This window comes from Schistocerca nitens, chromosome 1, assembly GCF_023898315.1.
Source record: "Schistocerca nitens isolate TAMUIC-IGC-003100 chromosome 1, iqSchNite1.1, whole genome shotgun sequence".
Lineage (NCBI taxonomy): Eukaryota > Metazoa > Arthropoda > Insecta > Orthoptera > Acrididae > Schistocerca > Schistocerca nitens.
The window spans coordinates 469,276,564-469,296,605 of record NC_064614.1 but is presented as its reverse complement, the minus strand read 5'-3'; the positions used below and the strand labels follow the sequence as shown (position 1 = coordinate 469,296,605).

At 41.6% G+C, this 20,042-nt stretch overlaps 1 protein-coding gene and 1 long non-coding RNA gene across 2 annotated transcripts in view; one reads left to right on the top strand and one right to left on the bottom strand.

The window, feature by feature from the left end:
- Nucleotides 1–6,794, bottom strand: part of LOC126251858 (protein henna) — a 104,736-nt gene extending 97,942 nt beyond the window's left edge. Inside the window, exon 1 of the mRNA XM_049952541.1 lies at nt 6,655–6,794. The gene's annotated coding sequence lies outside the window, so the exon portion shown is untranslated. The remainder of the gene's footprint in view (nt 1–6,654) is intronic.
- The window catches only part of LOC126251863 (uncharacterized), an 85,399-nt gene that overhangs the window by 44,832 nt on the left and 20,525 nt on the right, over nt 1–20,042 (top strand). The window lies entirely within an intron of this gene.

The following is a 20,042-nucleotide window of genomic DNA, read 5'->3' as shown; positions in this document are numbered from 1 at the left end:
TTTTTAACTTGGACTTTAACTTGATCTGGTGTTAGAAGGATTAGCCGGTGAAATCTTTCACCGTTTCCAGGGTACGCCCGATTGTGTCCGCCTTCAGTCTTTAGGCTCACAATCTTCTAGGAGGCTCCTTCTTTGTCCCCCTGCCAAGCAATGTGACCAGGGTACGGGATGACCGCCATCTTGTCCCCATGACCATAAAGCACAGTATTTCTAGACTCTGGAGTGTCGCAGTGGTTGCGAGGACCTGTCGAAGACTGTGGCTCGGCGGCTCCTGATGCTACAGTCTGATTAATACTGCTCGTCGTTTGATAGTTGCTCCAATCAGCGCTCGAAAGATCACAAGCGGAATGTCCACCGTTGCACAACAGAGCGTCAGTTCACTTGCTCTTTTCGAGTAGTACGGTGTACACACGTAGCCCGTTTTTGGGAACTGCCGGCAGAATATTTAACTGTCGCCGATCGCAGTTTTAATCATGCTAATAAGCATGCTTGTCTCGGATTTATTGTAAAGAAACCACAAAAAGCGTCATTCTGCGCTGGAAACATGAATGCCGTCGCCGTGAATGGCTTGTTAACCAGTAAAATTTAAAGTTCTGGTGTATCACTTCAGCCAGGATTGCGGATGTGGCCACGTGCTTGTTACATTCTGCAGGAGTGGCCGCAATCTGACGGCCTGCATCTATTAATGCCACAGCAGATAAATGGTTTCGGAAGCCATTAGGTTCGAAATGCAACCTCGACTCATGTTTATTGCGGGCAGTCTGAACAGCATCCGTTACGTCAGGAAGGTTTTGGAGGCGGAGGTACTTGAACCACTCCACATGCCATACTTCAGCACGACAAGCTTCTCTTCAAGTGACGAGGAAGTGATGGCCTTTTTTCATAGAACTGTGGGTACTACTGGATCTCTTATGTGAGCGTATGCCTGACGTGTCGCTCATGGAACACGACTGCAGTAGGTGTGGTCGGCTAATTGCTCCTCACTGCACCTCTAGCAATAACTGTTAATGCGTTATAGGCGTTCACGCAACTGCAAGCAGCAAGATTCCTCGGGAAAGTGTCCAGGGTCGCTGATTGCATATCACGTGTTAAGAGCCCTTTGCACGGTCAATATGTATTGCGCAATAATAACTATTGATGAGTAATACTGTTCAATATTAGTAATCAATATCCATTATATGAGATCGATTTTGACAGTTTGCGCAATAGACTGAAGGATGATGGAAGACTTTAAAAATACTGAAGTTAGTTCTACATATTGTGCAGTATAATGTACCCAGTGAGGGCGTCACTGCGCAATACACATGAGTTCCTGCTAAGACCGGAAGATATTCAGTTCAGTTCACTCCTAACGAATTTCCACAAGGAACTGAAAGAAGTAAATGACAGAAGATCAGGAGGTAGTGCCATGTGGCACTTTGAAGAAATGAAGTTCCTGATTTGTCAGGAAAAAGACAGGTACCTCATTGTCCACAATTGCAGAGGAAATTGAAGATTATGGTATCGTGGCAGTAAGCGGAAATGTTTATTTTACTTGTAGCACTTCTAAGAACTGACAATTAAGATCAGGTCAGCTGTCAAGCGAACATACATTTTTATGCTTCTTCCAGTAATTGTCACACTTTACACATAATATCACGTAAACTTTCAATCAACATCATCGTTTTACTTCATTAGCAACAATAGTTACAGTATAGAAGTAAATAGACAACGGCACTAGAACACCACAAATTATTCATCAAGTTTGTTGACATTGTTAATCATGAGATATGCGATCTGCTGTAAATTTGTTATTTATGTAGGAGTTCTGAACCCATGAAGTCAGGCTTGCACGTGGAATCTTCCTTATTTGGTTAGGTTACTGTTTTCGGCTAACAATCTATCCGTTATCAGGTCACAAAACATTCTTGATTAGTGTTGGTGCTACTACGGCTTCACACATAGTTAAAATCGTGCTTAAAATGATAACATCACTACATGATGTAAATACTGATTGTGTCCGTTATTAAGTTTTAACGTCATAACGCCTTTGTTTTATGACCATCATTCAATTACGTTGGCTACGAACAGTAGAGACTGTTTTTAAGTATGTTTTATGTGGATTTGATTACAATGTTTATGCCTCTGATAAACACAACCAGCGCTATTTTTTCGATAAGCCGATAAATACTTTTATCTCACTGAAGTGAAGCTTTATTTGAGAACCAATATATTTTTCAAAAGATCTGGGCTTAAATGAAATTCATTATAGGCCTGTGATACATGCATACATGCATATCGCCCCAGTAATAGGGGAGGAGATAATTCCAACATTCCTCGAAAGACCAACCCGAAATATTTATGAAATTTTTACTGCACTATACACCAACAACAGCTGTGTACAACGTAAATTATATTGACAAATTTTGTAGATAAAAATATTGAATTTAACAAGTTATGTGTTCCAAATTCTTCCCCCCACCCTCTCCTCCCCCACCCACCAAATTTAAGTAATACTTGACAGAAATAATTTTCCCAATTATTAAGATATGTCTTATTATTGTGAAGTAAGGGGCTATGTGAAATGTTAAAAGAGTTTCATAATCTGATACAAGAAACAGGAGATTGAGATTGCATGTGTGATTTACAATTCCTTATGGATTTCATCGATCACTTTTGTGAGCTTAATTAGAAATTGCAGTAACAACGACAACTGGTCATCAACTACATGAACTTGTCAAATCGTAATAAACCAGATTGTTGGAAAGTCAGATACGAGCTAAAACTTGTTATAATTTTTTCATTCAAGTAACTCTTGAAAAATAATCATTCTAACTACGTCTACATCATCTATATCCACACTCTTCAAAAAACTGTCAATTGTGTGGCAGAGGGAACGTCCCACTGTACCAGTTACTAGGACTTTCCATTCACGCATGGAGCGTGCGAAGGATGATTGCTTAAACGGCTCTGTACGCGCTACAATTAGTCTGGTGTTGATTTTGCGATACCTACGAGAGTGATACTTTGGGGGTTGTACTACATTCCTAGATTCATCACTTCAAAGTTGGTTCTCGAAACTACATAAGTAGGCTTTCACGGGATAGTTTTCTACTATCTTAAAGGGTTTGCCAATTGCGTTCTTTCAGCATCTTCTTCACACTCTTCCATGGGACAAACAGACGTCTGACCAGTCGTGCTGCCCTTCTTTGTAAACGGTGTACATCCCTGTTAGTCTTATTTGGTACGGGTCCCACGTACTTGAGAAACATTCTAAGATGGATCGCACGACTGCTTCGTCTGCAGTCTCTTTTGTAGACTGACTGCATTTCGCTGTTATTTTATCGATGAACCGTAGTCTGTCACCAGCTTCACCTACGATGGAGAGGATGTGATCGTTCCATTTCATATCTCTACAATATGTTAGCCTCCAGTATTTGTGTGAATTGACAGGTTCCAACTATGACTCACTGATGCCATCTCCTTTTTCGTTTTGTATATTTCTGGCCATTTGAAACAAATCGACATCTTTGCACCACTTTGAAATATTATCGAGATCAGACTGAATTTGAAATATTCTCGAGATGATACTGAATATCTGTGTAGCTTCATTACACATAACTGCATAGTCTGCAAAATGTTGGAGGTTAGAATTAATATTGTCCGCATGGTCACTAATTTAGAACATGAACAGCAAGATCCCAGGGGTACACCTAAAGTAACTTCTACACATGTCGAAGAGTCTCCAACCAAGACAACATTCTGTATCCTCCCCACCGAGAAATCCTCAGTCCAGTCACAAATCTCGCTTGACACCCGTTATTACCGTACTTTTGATGATAACCGTAGGTTTGGTACTGAGTCGATTGCTTTTTGGAAGTCAAGAAACACTGCATCTATCTGACTGCCTTGATCTATGGATGTCATGTCGTCAAGTGAGAAAATCGCAAATTGGGTTTCACGTGATCGATACTTTCGGAGCCCATGCTGGTTGACGTGGGAGCTCAGAGTATGTTCTAAGACTCTACAACAAATGGTTGTCAAGCGTATTGGGCGGTAGTTCCGCGTATCGCTGCCCTTCCTGTAGACGGGTGTGACCTGTGGTTTCTTCCAACCACGGCCACTGTTTCTGTTCAGAGGATCTTCGGTATGTTTCTGAGGTGCTAACTCAGACTCAAATTCGCTATAGAATCTGATAGGGAGTCATTTAGGCCCTAGAGCTTTGTTCAGTTTTCACGACTTCGGCTGTTTCTCAACGCCATTGGCACTAATATCAATTTCATTCATCTTTGCAGTGATACAATAACTAAAGTGGGGCATTACAGCTGGGTTTTCCTATATGAAGGAAGATTTAAAAACGGAGTTAAACGTTTGTACTTCTGCTTTATTATCTTCAGTTTCAGTTTCTCCAGAAGGAAATGATAAAAATTTATTTGCCTAAACAATAGAAAATCATTTGTATTTATGGCAGCACATACATTCGTCAACAGTCTTTGCCTAGGAAAAAATACAATAAATAAAGTAGTCGAAGAAAAGCAAGGGAGTTTAACGTCCCACAGACAGCAAGATCGTTAAAGACGGACTACAAGCCCCGATTACGAAAGGACGGGGAAGAATGTCGGCTGCGCCTTTTGTAAAGAAATCAAAGGCCAAATATGGATAGTCGGATGGGGATTTGAACTGTTTCCATCGTGAATACGAGCCCAGTATGCTAACCACTGCGCCGCCTCGCTCGATGAATTAATCGAACCATAATACGCCAATAACCCTTTAAAATTCATTGTTATTAATTAAGATAAACATCGATACTTACGATTTCGTGATTCTATAAAACACCGATCTCCATATTAAATTTTCATTCATTATGTTAAAAAATATCCCATGTACGTTGTTAATAAATAAACGTTATAAATAAACTAAACATGAAATAGCAAGTCATCCTTTGCGGCAACATCTTTTTGAACTTCTGTACGGTGACGGTATGGCGTACAGTTTCGCCACCTGGCGTAATATTCAGACGGCGTCTCACAGTGACTGTACTCTCGGGTCAATAAGGAGAGCAAATGATAATCTGATGACCGATTTAAGAAAAGGTGGCCATGCTTCAGAATATCAAGAGATCTATTTGCAGTTGAATCTACTATTATATCTGTAAGAGCCGTTGGTTACGGCAATCGGGCTGAAATACGCCTTCCCTATGTATCTTGGTCCTGTTATACAGGATGCAGTTAGCCAGTATATGCGATAAGTATGTTCATCCAGGGATCCCTACGTTGCTGACTCCATAATAAGGGTGCCTGTCTCTGTCCTCTACTGAGAGAAACACACAGTGCCGAATCTCTGAAATCCAACGGAACTGCTGTGAGCCTTCGATACACAGTTTTCCGGGAAATTCTTAACTGCTGAGGCAGCTGTACACAAGGTTGGCATCGTTGTATTTCATAATTCACTTGCACAACCAGGTAACTGTCTTGTCACGGAGTAAGAGGAACATTTCGTGTGTCTGGGAATTGTCGCTAAGGCATTTAAATGACATTGTGACGTATTCAACGACGCTGAGATTGATGTCTGTGTCTGGCCTGCTTCGAAGCATCCTATGATTCCACCTTGCAATATATAATACTAATGAAATCTTCGTGGTTTACTATTTAAAGCTCACTAAAGAAGTAATCTCTGCGTTCAAAGACTGTGTAAACATTGCTTTAACCACATTTTTTTTTACCTTCAATCTAGTGCCAATTCGGAGCACGGAGCACTCCTCCCTGTACCGAGCGAGGTGGCGCAGTGGTTAGACACTGGACTCGCATTCGGGAGGACGACGGTTGAATCCCGCGTCCGGCCATCCTGATTTAGGTTTTCTGTGATTTCCCTAAATCACTCCAGGCAAATGCCGGGATGGTTCCTCTGAAAGGGCACGGCCGACTTCCTTCCCCATCCTTCCCTAATCCGATGACCACGCTGTCTGGTCTCCTTCCCCAAAACCAACCAACCAACCAACTTCTCCCTGTGCGGAAATCTTGCTGTTTTTTCTTCCCATTTTCTCTTTTCCGGGTTATGCTTAACATCTGGCTACTAGTATAACATGTTCTTAAAGAATAACCGGAATATTCCGCCTGTTATAGCAGAATCTCTTAAAATTATTAACAAAGTCAATTCTCATGGGCGTAAGAAATATAAATTTTACTTCGTGCCTTTATTAAGATTTCCTTACGCAAAACGAATTGTAATTGTCATTACTTTTATTATTTTATTGACCTAAAGAAGCAAGTGCTTAAGTTTGTGTCTGAAGTAAAAATTTATCTAAAAATTCGTGCAATATTGTTCATAAGACACGTCACATGCCATGCCAAAACATATTAAGTACATTGAAAATAAATTTCATTCTATGCTTGTTACCGTCTGGACATAACAGAATTAATCGAAGGACTAATGCGGGGCCAGAGAACGTAATGTTAACGGTCACCGTCACAGACTTGAAAAGAATATCGGAAATGTAGTTATGTTTGTTTTTTCTGCTGTGTCTAGAGGAAACTACCTGTTACCACGTCAAGAACTTGCTTTCCTGTTTAAAGTCCTGCGGTGGCTGACCAAACACTCTCATAAATGTTGCAGATATGATTGCGACGGATACTAAAGGCGATACAGATGTAAATATACACGTCACAGTGTACATACCTAGTGTTTTCTCTCTTATAATGGCAAGTTGCACTCCTCAGCTTACGGCTTGAACCTCCAGAGATGTCCCCGTAGACGACCGTACTGTTGGCCAAAAAGTGAGGAAGTCTGAAGCCTTAGCTGTTATACTCTGGACTGACTGTAGCTCATTGGATGAGGTTGAGGGGGGGGGGGGGGAGGAAGTGGCGCATGATTGCGATGTGGCAGTTAAGGTTTTTTATTCCACTGCTTGCACAACTTGGCTTTATGCTGCCCACGGTTCAGTTGTGCTTAGATGGTGATCTTACTGCTACATGACAGAAACAAAATATCCCTTATACGTCAATCATTAAGTTGCGAAACGATTATCTCTAGTGACGTAACGTTGTTTATTAACTCTATAAGGAAAACAGAAGGTCAGAACGCAAGAAATGAAACAGGAAAAAGATGTGGCAGTTGTGTAAGCTCATAAAAAAGGGAGTGCGTAAATCACTCTGACTTTATTACGTTTAGTACCTGACTAAGGATATGTATCAATAACGCACACGCACCCACAGTTATCACATTGAAGAGTGAACTGTTTTAATTACTGAGTAAACTGAATGGTAATTTAATTGAACTGGTCATCTTAGAAGGCGAACAATTGAAGCTTAAACTGGACAAAAATATTTAATTATTTCGAACTACGGAAAAGGGAAGTTTTTAAATGACACAAAATCTTTTTACATCAAAGGGTGGAATATCTCAGTCTCAGAAAGAAATATTCATGTCCGGGAGAGAAATCAGGCATTTCTTAAAATTTATTGCAATCTTTTTTCAGTCTCGTTATTTCACTGAAGCCCTTACGCCCGTGTCTAAGCCCATGTCTCTTACAAAATTTTCTGAACCACAAAAATCGAGCGTAGTGGCGCAGTGGTTAAGGGTCTGAGGGTAGCGGGATTCACCGTCACGACAACCAGATTTAACTTTATTGTGGTTCCCCTAAGCCGATTACGGTAAATACTGTCGTGGTTTCTACGGAAACAGATTTCTTTCCCACCCTTGCCATATCCGATCTTGCTACCTACCTCTAATAATTTTACTTTCGGCGGGACATTAACACTAATCTCTTTCCGGTGCCCGCCCTGTTAGCCGTGCTGTCTGACGCACTGTTTTCTGGGCGGGAAGGCGTGCCGGTCCCTAGCAAGAATCCGCCCGGCGGACTAGTGTCGAGGTCCGGTGTGCCGGCCAGCCTGTGGATGGTTTTTAAGGCGGTTTTCCATCTGCCTCGGCGAATGGGGGCTGGTTCCCCTGATTCTGCCTCAGTTACACTATGTCGGCGATTGCTGTGCAAACACTATCTTCACGTACACGTACACCATAATTACTCTACCACGCAAACATTGGAGTTACACTCGTCCGGTGTGAGACGTTCCCGGGGAGTCCACTGGGGGCCGAACCGCACAGTAACCCTGCGTTCGGTGTGGGGTGGCGGTGGGGTGAGTTGACTGCTGCAGCCTGTTGCGGCGCTACGGCGGGGACGAAGTCTCTCCGTCGTTTCTAGGTCTCCAGTTCCATACAATACAATATAATACAATCTTTTTCCGTTAGTCCCTTGATTCGCGAAAGCAACACGAATTCGTGAGTAGTAGAGTTGCACGGCCAGCACTTGATTTCAGCTGGGAAGGAACTCACCTCCATTGCGGGACCATCAACCATATTCTCAGATTTGTTTCTCAGTATTTATTCCAAGTTTGAACCTTAATATATGAAGATGGTATCTGTTCCAGAAAGAACAGATTCTATTGATGACAGTGCAGCTTATCTAGAATGAAATGATAATTAAATCGAAACTCTTAGCTGCCGACAGGTGTTGTTCATATACATCAATGGAGACAGCTAAAATGTGTGCCACGACCGGGACTCGAACCCGGGATCTCCAGGTTACATGGCAGACGCTCTATCCACCTGTCCCCATTGATGTATATCAACAACACCTGTCGGCAGCTAAGGGTTTCGATTTAATTATCATTTCAACCTTAATAGTTCATGAAGAGAGATCATTATTTTTCTCATTGTATTCAATTAGTTGTTGCACTTGATGTTATGGATACCTTTCAACAGGGTATTAGTGTGTTGCTTGGTAGTTGGTATTACACTGTTTTGAAGAATCATAATTTTGAAGAAAGAGAAAAGAATTTTTGTGTCAAATGCTTGCAAGTGATCTGTGTAAGATACATTACTGTGTTTTCGGAACGCACATCGTCCGGCTGGTTCTCTTAGACTAACGGCTAGTTACAATTTACTCTAATGTTATTTTATTATTACTTCACTAAGTAACATGTCACATTGCAAGCACTGGCGTGAATTTTCTTTTCTTGCAGATGGCCCACTCAGTTAGTGTTCAAAATTTCTAGCGCTATGGCCGAAGTATATAATGAATGAAAGGACAAACGTTTGTATAAATACTGTTTCTGTTAACGGCGTGATGACGTGCGCCACCTATTTTAAACATATGTTTTGGTTTCAATAAAGACTTTGTGTTTAAGTGCCAATCGTCATTTTTATTCAGTTCGCAGTTATTCAATATCAATACAAAAAGAGAGAAAAGTTTGTGAGCTTTTACTGCAGAAATTAAATTCCGAGTAAAAGTTATTGAAATTAAACACAGTACATCGTTTGGGTTCTCCGTCTTGTTAATAGGTGCAATATTTGGAAGAGATGTTGTAGCAAATTTTCTTTTATAGTAAATTTTCACTAAGAGCACTTCTGGGATAACAAAATGGCTCTGAGCACTATGGGTCTTAACTTCTGAGGTCATCAGTCCCCTAGAACTTAGAACTACTTAAACCTAACTAACCTAAGGACATCACACACATCCATGCCCGAGGCAGGATTCGAACCTGCGACCGTAGCGGTCGCGCGGTTCCAGACTGTAGCGCCTAGAACGGCTCGGCCACCCAGGCCGGCCTGGAATAACACCCTCGACGTATTTAATCAGCTTGGACACTAGGAGCAACTAAAGCTCAGTTGTTACCTAGAAGGTTCGTATGTTCTAACAATTCTTACATACGAACAATTTCTGCAGAGCGACTACTAATAAGGTAATGATAATAATCTAGCGGTTTATGTATGATGGCTCACGCCAGCACACTGAAGTTGCGTTATTTGAGGTGTACTGGCTCGTATTTATTATGGAAGAAAGAGGGATAATGGTGAACCAGTTTCTCTGCGCTGCACATTCACCACAGCACTGTCCCTCTTATTTTATTTACGAACATACCTAAAACAATTAGTTTATGCAATGTACACTCTAATCGCATAGATACTTAATCAGTTTATTTTTTCCTTTATCACTGTATTTATTTCATCTGGAAAGATTAGGGGCTTCAGGACCTTCCTTAGATCTAACCAGACTTCTTTAGCGAGTACGTATTACAAATCGTACCGTACGTGGGTGGTATAAAACCATAATGATAATAATAATAATAACGATAATATGTGTCATAATGAATATGTAGAGTTTAAGAAATATCAGTATTATTAAGATTACGCAATTTCCTCAGCACCTTGTTGCCGAACGTGAGTGGCAATATCTAACAAAAAACATGTGACAACACTACGGAAAGAATAAATATGGAGAAGAAGTTGACTGCTCAGAGGAGCGAGAAACAGCATGATAAGGTTAGCAGATGAGATGGAAAGAAGGAAACAAAAATGAAGAGGGATGAGGAAAGCCTAGATAGTTTACAGTGCGTCTCCTAGACAGCAGTAAAACGGTTGGGTTATGCCGAGAGCAAAGCTACGCCACTGATAACTGTTGGCTCCTGAATGGAGAGTGATATGGATAAGACGCAGGCTCACTCCATGTGAAAATGATTTATTCGGAAGTCTCTAAGAAATTTTCTGAAGGTGGCAGGGGTAAAATACAGGGAGTGAAAGGCTATTTACAAAATTGTACAGAAACCAGATTGCAATTTTAAGAGTCGAGGAGCACGAAAGGGAACCAGTGGTTGAGAAGGGAGACAGACTGTAGCACATCTCCGATGTTATTCAATCTGTATACTGAGCAAGCAGAAAAGCAAACAAAGAAAAATTTGGAGTAAGAATTACAAATCTTGGAGAAGAAATAAAAACTTTGAGGTTTGCCGACGACATAGCAATCCTGCCAGAGACAGCAAAGGACCTGGAAGAGCAGCTGAACGGAATGGACAATGTCTTGAAAGGAGGATATAAGATGAACATCAACAAAGCCAAAACGAGGAGAATGGAATGTAGTCGAATAAAATTAGATGTTACAGAGGATATTAGACTAGGAAATGAGACTCTTAAAATAGTAAATGAGTTTAGCTATTTGGGGAGCAAAATAACTGATGACAGCCGAAGTAGAGAGGATATAAAAAATAGACTGGCTATGGCAAGAAAAACGTTTCTAAAGAAGAGAAATTTGTTAAAATGATCGAGTATAGATTGAAATGTCAGGAAGTCGTTTCTGAAAGTATTTATATGGAGTGCAGCCGTGTTGGACAAGAAGAGAATAGAAGCTTTCGAAATGTGGTACTACAGAAGAATGCTGAAGACTGGATGGGTAGATCACGTAACTAATGAGGAGGTACTGAATATAATTGGTGAGAAGAAGAATTTGTGGCACAACTTGACTAGAAGAAGGGATTGGTTGGTAGAACGTTCTGAGGCTTCAAGCGATCACCAATTTACTTCTGTGTGGAAGCGTGGAGGATAAAAGTCTTAGAGGGAGACCAAGAGATGAATAAGCTAAGCAGAATCAGATGAATGTATGAGGTTTCAGTAGTTATTCGGAGATGAAGAGGCTTGCACAGGATAGAGCAGCATCAAACCGGTTTCTGGACTGAAGACCATAACAACTACAAAACTAAGAAATGATCCTGGATTTAATTAAAAACCGCTTTTGGAATTTTGTAAATAGGATCTCACAGGATGAGCTTCTTTCTTCAAGTGCCTGTCAGTTCATATTTTGCAGTATTTATATTTCCTCTGCCGTCAAATAGGACCATGGTCTTTTGCGCTTTATCTAACTTGAGTTCCTCTTTAAGGCCGTACTGATATGAATCTAGCACACTTGAGATGTTTTGTTGTTGTTTTGGTCTTCATTTCAAAGATTGGTATGACGCAGTTCTCCACACTACCTTCTGACTATACTCAAGCCTCCTCCTCCTCCTCCTCCTCCTTCCCCCCCCCCCCCCCCCCCCGCGCACACACACATTTTCTTCATTGCTAAACTGACGATTTCTTCATGCCTCTTTTTTCCAATTTGATTCAGTACCTTCTTATTAGTTATTCGATCTACTCATCTAATCTTCGCTTTTCTTGTATAGCATCATATTTAAAAAGCGTCTAACCTCTTCTTGTCTGCGATGTTTACCGTTCATGTTTCACTTCCGCACAAGGCATTATCCATTCCAGTCTGCTGTTTATCCAAGTCCTTTGTCCTCTGTGACAGAGTTACAGTGTCTTTAGTATACCCCCTAATTTTGATTTCATTACCCTGAACTTCAATTTTCTTTCGAAATTTCTCGTTGGTAACCTTCACTGCTTGCTCAGTGTACATATTGAATACCATCGAGGAGAGGCTAGAACCCTGTCTCACTCTTTTCTTAAGTACTGCTACCCTTTCATGTCCTTCGCCTCTTATAATCACTGTCTGGTTTCTGTACGAGCTGTGGATAACTTTTCGCTCTCTATTTTTTATCTATGACACCATCAGAATTTCCAAAGATAGTGTTCCGGTCAACTTGAGTTGTAGGCCGTATAAATGTTTTTCTTATAGGAACTTCATTTTCTCACTATGTTACCACTGAAATAATTCCTGGTACTTGTTTTAGCTCATACTGAGCTTACATGATTGTTTTAATTGATACAAGACGCTGGTTCTGATACGTTTCGCTTTTATTTTTAATGTATTTTTTTAAAATACAATCTAGGTGACCAATTTCTAATTGCATACTGAGGTCCATTGTTGAGATTCGAAGGTTGCAGCCACACTTCAATACAATTTATGATAATACTGTCACTTACCGCCGTAATGGTCAGTAATGAATATTGACAGCTTTCCTTTATGTTACTTTGTGTGTGAACATTTTGTAACCGAATTCAGTATTTCAGCTATTGAAATCTATGTTACTATTTGCTATAGGGCTGGTAATCATAAGACATCGAGCTCTTATCGAGTAGTTACAAAGCTGAGGCTGTAAGGAGTCCATATTTTCCAAAGGTAATATACGGAGACCATCAAGTTAAATCTAGATAGTTCGAAAGTGAGCAGTGTTTGGACATGTATCGAATGTGAATCCAGTGTCTTATCAATATGAAATTGCAGCACCTAAACACTATCGTGCTGCTGATAGACTTCCGAGGAACACGTTAACTCATCGTAAGTAAACGTATCTGGGCTGAGACGGACGTAGTCTTCAAACCCTCATTTATACGCTGTCTGATAACTTGTAACGCATTGCCTAAACGTAGAAGTAATTCTTCTTTGTTATTTAATTTATCGAGAATATACAATGGAGTAGTTCATAGCTGGTTTGAAAATCTGATACTTTGTAAACAAATGTTTATCTTGAATAAAAATGTACAAACAAAGTTTCAGTGCAAATTATAATATTCTTTCCATCAGCGACAGTTTAAAAATGAATTGGGTGTATGTGATTAATTTCATTGTAGTGCAAATTGTTTGAGAACGACTTAAATGAAATTTCCCAAAAAGAATGAAATAATGTCCTCGTGGCAGTCATGCACCAATGTTCTGTATTTAACGGCTTCGCAAAGGTGGCGTGAAAGCAGTTTGTATAACGAAGTTAAATTTCAAACGGTACCCTCCAATGAAAAAGCTCAGAAGCTGTGAGATATGAACGAAAATTTGGTTTTAAGTTTGTTGTGAACGCAATGAGACGAAACGAAATAAGATTAGAGCATGAAAGGTAGGAAGATCTGTGTTTGGTGTCCCGTCGACGACAACATCATTAGAGACGGAGCACAAGCTAGGGTTGGGGAAGGATGGGAACGAAAATCGGCCGTGTCGTCATTATCCACGTTTTTACTCAAAGGTATTTCGAGAAACCATAGAACACATGTCTGGATGGCCAGATGGGGATTTGAACCGACGTCTTCCTGAATGCGAATCCAGAGTTTTACCATTGTAGAACGACTCAGTGAAGATTAGAGTTTCTGCGGACAGAAAGGCCCGTACAGGACCTGCAACATGCGGTCGTGTATTATCCTGCTGAAGTGTAGGGTTTCGCAGGGATCGAATGAAGGGTGGAGCCACGGGTCGTAACACATCTGAAATGTAACGTCCACTGTTCAAAGTGTCGTCAATGCGAGCAAGAGGTGACCGAGACTTGTAACCAATGGCACCCCATACAATCACGCCGGGTGATACGCCAGTATGGCGATGACGAATACACGCTTCCAATGTGCGTTCACCGCGATGTCGCCAAACACGGATGCGAACAACATGCTGCTGTAAACAGAACCTGGATTCATCCGAAAAAATGACGTTTTGGCATTCGTGCACCCAAGTTCGTCGTTGAGTACACCATCGCAGGCGCTCCTGTCTGTGATGCAACGTCAAGGGTAACCGCAGCCATGGTCTCCGAGCTGATAGTTCAAGCTGCTGCAAACGTCGTCGAACTGTTCGTGCAGATGGTTATTGTCTTGCAAACGTCCCCATCTGTTGACTCAGGGATCGAGACGTGGCTGCACGATCCGTTACAGCCATGCGGATAAGATGCCTGTCATCTTCACTTACCAATTCCATATTCTGCTAACAGTCATTGGATCTCGACCAACGCGAGTAGCAATGTCGCGATACGGTAAAACGCAATCGCAATAGGCTACAATCCGACCTTTCTCAAAGTCGGAAACGTGATGGTACGCATTTCTCCTCCTTACACGAGGCATCACAACAACGTTTCACTAGGAAACGCCGGTCAACTGCTGTTTGTGTATGAGAAATCGGTTGGAAACTTTCCTCATGTCAGCACGTTGTGGGTGTCGCCACCGGCGCCAACCTTGTGTGAATGCTCTGAAAAGCTAATCATTTGCATATCGCAGCATATTCTTCCTGTCGGTTAAATTTCGCGTCTGTAGCACGTCAGATTCGTGGTGTAGCAATTTTAATGGCCAGTAGTGTAAAATGCGTAATCAGCGGAACTATTGGCAACATGTACATCCATGTAATCTATGTTGGAAGCTATTGACTTTAATCTTGTCTTGCATGTTATTTCTGGTGCCGTGCGCCTTGTGTTTAAAGTCAAAGGTGCAAATCAGAAAATTTGTAGTTGCTTTTGACATTAGACACAAATAGTTCTTACACAAGCTACGTGATGGTCGCGAATAAAACAGTGGCGCGAATATAGAATAAATTTCCTTTACTTTACGTCTATGGTCGCAAATTTTTTGTCATCAGACTAACCGTTTCGGTTTATAATGACCATCTTCAGATCTGTTTTATAAATCTGCTTCATGAAGCAGATCTGAAGATGGTCATTATAGACCGAAACCGGTAGTCTGATGACAAAAAATTTATGACCAAAGACATGAATCAAAGGAAATTCTTTAAATAATTCTTAAATGTTCGGTGCTTCACCTCACTTGTTAGTGTTAGGCATTTGAAATTTAATACTTTTGTTGAACTGTACTGTCATTTTCTGGATTACGACTCAAGTGAATATTCAAGGGTTAACAATACGCTGACAGATTTTCTTCTCTCTGCTTGGCTTTGGGTAATTAGTTACGCTACCGATCCATATTTGGATGTCTTATTCGTTACACTGGACTCGCATTCGGGAGGACGACGGTTCAATCCCGCGTCCGGCCATCCTGATTTAGGTTTTCCGTGATTTCCCTAAATCGCTCCAGGCAAATGCCGGGATGGTTCCTTTCAAAGGGCACGGCCGACTTCCTTCCCCGTCCTTCCCTAATCCGATGAGACCGATGACCTCGCTGTCTGGTCTCCTTCCCCGAAAACAACCAACCAACCAATCTTATTCGTTAACTGTATTGCCGTTTCAGATCTGTTTGCTTACATATTATATTTTATACTGAGATTTTCTGGCCTCTTAATTAAATTTTGTGCTCCATTATATTGAACTGTATGCTTTGTGACTACTTTTAAAGACTTATTTGAGCCAGATAGTGTTAATAATTTTTTCAAGGCCATTATTATTTTCGTTTGTATATGACTATCTGGGCTTCCAAAATGCTTTCAGAAACACGCACCTGTCAACGTAGACACAGCATTGTTGCCTTACAGTCCATTGTATAGTGGATAAAGCTTTCCAGTCAGTTATATGTCCAGGCTACGACAGTGGCACCAGTGAAAAATAAAGTTAATGTTTCGACGAGCGAAAACCTTACGACCACCTGCTTAATAGCTTGTTCGTCCGTCTTTGGGACGAAATACACCACAGATTCTACGTATCAGGAATCCGACAGTTTGTTGGGAGGTATGTGGCATTAGATGCCTAAGAGCAGGTCATGTAACTCCCGTAAATAACGAGCCGCTGTGATGGCGTCCAATAGCAATCCAGATGGGCTTCATAGGATTTACAAAAGGCGAATTTGGTAGCCGAGACATCAGCTTGAGTTCATAATTCTCCTCGAACCCCTGCAGCACTGTTCTGGCGCCGAGACACGGACAATTATAACGCTGTCGCCGTCGGGAAAGACATGAAGCGTGAAGAGATTCGCAGCCGTCAGCGTGTCTTCGATTACTACCAAAGGTTTCATGCAAGCGCAGAGAATGTATCTCATAACAATACTGCTCTCACCTGCCCGAGTCCGTGGCGCGCTGAACGTTTCGAACCGCCGGTCACCTCGATGACGACGTTTGTAGAGACGACCATCGACCTAGTGTAGCAAAAATGTGACTCACCTGAAGAGCCGATACGTTTCCATTGATCGACGGTCAGATACCGATGGTCCCGTGTCCACTGCAGCCATAATTGATGATGTCGTTGTGTCAACATGTGGTGAATACGTTGGAGTGGTCTGCTGCGGAGCTCCATGTTCAACAATGTACGATGAACGGTACACTCCGAAACACTTGTGCGTGCACCAGCATTGTGCTCTTTCGGCAGAGAAGCCACAGATCACCATCTGTCTTACTTTACAGAGCAGACAAGCCTCCGAAGACCACATTCTGCAAGAGTCGTGGACGTACAACCATTTAGCGCCTACTGGTAAATTTCACTGTCCTCCTACCTTTTTCCATGGATTCTCACGACAGTAGTTGGTGAACATCCGACCAGCTTCGCCGGTTTCGAGATACTCGTTCATAAGCTCCGCGTAAAAATAATCTGCTCTTTGTCGAAGCCGCTCATCTCAATGGATTTCCCGATTTGCACCCCATATCTTTTCTAGGGAGATCCCCCATCCCTGTCTTCTCCGCTCACATACTTCTGTTTACTCGTCACGTGCCAGCAACGCTACCAGGCGGTACCCAACGTCGCGGTGGGCAGTGGGCACCATGTTTTGGTTTATTAGTGTAAATTTACCATAGTATACTGCTATATAAAAAAGTGCACTGGCAACCTTGAAACAATGTTTTACATTTGTTCTTTATGTTGAATAAAATTAAATTGCTCTGCGTTATTGAAAATAAATGTAAGAGCTCTTTATTAACCTCTTTTACCTAATCAACTCCTCATAAATGTAAATAAGATGGGAGACGACAAGGAACTCAGATCACACATACCACAGTATGTGACGAATGAGCTCATCTTACAACTTGCCAAAGTACTATCGAACCAGGAAAGGCAGCTGTATCGTGTGTAACAAAATCAAACACTGGAAAATCCAGGATGAAATATTAATAAAGAAGCAGGATACAGCTAGAGTGTTGTGGAGGATCACAGCATTTTCCATTGTGTCGCATGTATCAGTCTCACAAATGTAAAAATATTCTCATCCATGAGAAAGAGAACACTGAAGTTTACTGTCCCTTAAAAAGTTTAGTGTATTCTGATCAGCTTTTTTGCAGTTAATGCATCTGTTGCTCAATTTGTAAACTGTTTCCGCCGTTTCAGCAGGTGTCTCCTGGCAATCGTCTTGATGTAGAGAATACATGATTGCCTAATGGACGTTGATCCATCAGATTTCAGCCAAGTCAAAGAACATTGGTCGAAACAGAAAATGGCTCAGTGTCTCTGACACACATTTAGAGAAAAGATACTTTTCTGGGATTTCCCAATTTTCGGCACTTTACTTTCTGAATATTCTTTCTGCGCAAAGACAAATGCCTACAACAATATTTTGTGTACTTTCTAAGTGCGAACAACAGATTCTGCAATATACACAACAATATGGACCACCACTTCAGAAAGAAACACACCAGCTTCAACATAGTCATGATCATGAGTCGCCAAACGGCTTTCTACATCTTCCAATTGTGCTAATCTTACTTTCACTTTATTATAGAGAAAATGAATGTGGCTCTTGTAACGTTGTTACCTAAATGGAGGCCTTTTACCTGCACCTTTTGAAGTAATTCAAGGAGATACTACGAAATGATTATTACGTTGCTCATACCATAAATGTTTTTCTTCCAAAGTGTTCCTAGCGAGTTTCACCATGTTGGAGGATCTAACATAAATACCACTTCATAACTGATACCTTCAACAAAAAATGTTTTCTTCATATCACGAGTGGCAAGACTGGACCCCATGCATTTGGCCATGGAGACATATTACTGGTACAACCATCACAAGATAGACACACAACGCAAATGCCACTGGCACTCGCAACGCTGAAGGACTAGGTTAGCTTTCAGTTCCTCAGATATTCCAATGTTCGAAAGTAGCACATTTACAAGTTACCAAGAACTATTAACAGCAACCACTATCAGTAAAAAGGCCTCTTTAGCTGCAGGTAACCCATCTATCGCAATAGAGGACCCCATATCCACATAGCCATACTACTGAGTACCGCCAAACTCCTTGTGTTGCCTGATTGCGGTCTCATCGACTAACAGGCTGCAGAGAATGACGTTTTTGGATCCCTGTTGGAAGGCTTTTGATTTAATTATGGCAGAAATCTCCGTGGAAAAATCAGGTGAACCACCCACAACGATGGTACCATCTTACTAACGTTCTAGGATGTGACGCGCACGTGTTAAAGCAGCCTCTAATGTACTTACATGCCATTGGTGAGTAAAAATATAAATTAAGGCAAATGAACGGAACTCTGGTCGGTACGTTTTTGGCAAACCCTGGCAGGTACACTGTGCAGCTGGTTTCCAGGTATGTTTCCCAGAACACTAAGGCCACTTACGTAAACAAGATCTCTTCTTCTCAGTTCATCAGCTACTGTGTCCGGTGATGAAACTTTCTTCTTTAGTCGTCGCTTTGACTGTTGAAGAGCTTTAATTCTTTTCTTGTGTCCTTCATTTTTGCTAACAGAACACTATTAGCCCTCTTGAGAATTTTCACAGCTACTGACTCTTCACTGGGCTTTTCTCTCAAACACAGAGGCAATAGCAGCGGGAGACAACACTTCACTGTCAGTTCCAATAGCAGCATGTACATCGACAATATTTATAGCGGCCTTCTGCTGCTGCTGCTGCTGCTTCTACTGCGGTGTCAGCGTTCTCTTCCTCTCAGTCAAAAGAAAATGACAAAACAGAAATTTCAAATAACTTCCGGGAATTCAGCCAGGTAACACTCTCAGCGACCGCCGATATTTCGGCGGGAGAACACACCGCCATTTTCAAGGCAAACTGCAACGGACAGGCGGCGTACATGCAAATTTAAAACCTCAGTTCTCGGGCTGAATCAGGAAAGATAACACACACACTGAACACTAGTGCCACCAAAGATGACCAAAATCAGAGCTATCGATAGTGAGACTACGCGATGGGTAGTCCTTTGTCTCCTGTGATCGCAAATTTGTTTATGGAAGACTTCGAGTAACGTGCACTGGAGTCGGCGCCTTTGAAACCCGCCTGTTTCTTTAGATACGTTGACGATATCTTCGTTGTTTGGCCTCATGGTAGGGAGATTTTGAATGTCTTTCTAGAACATCTGAACTCGATCCACCCGAACATTCGTTTTACGATGCAGGTGGAAGAGGATGGTTGCCTTCCCTTTCTTGAAGTGTTGGTTAGGAGGAAGGATGATGGATCATTGGGACATGCAGTCTACAGGAAACGTACTCACACCGACTTGTACTTACAGGCTTTCCGTGGTCTAGGAGGCCGGCACGATAGCTCAGCGTGTTCGGTCAGACGGTTAGCTGCCCTCTGTAATAAAAAAACTGAGTAAATGGATCAATAACGAACTTCATTGGGCGTCAGGGGACGTCCGCCACGAACAATTGGAACGAACTATAACGGACAAAAAAAAAGGGTAGCGTCTTTGATTCATAATCAAAACGTCTTCGGTCCCGGGTTC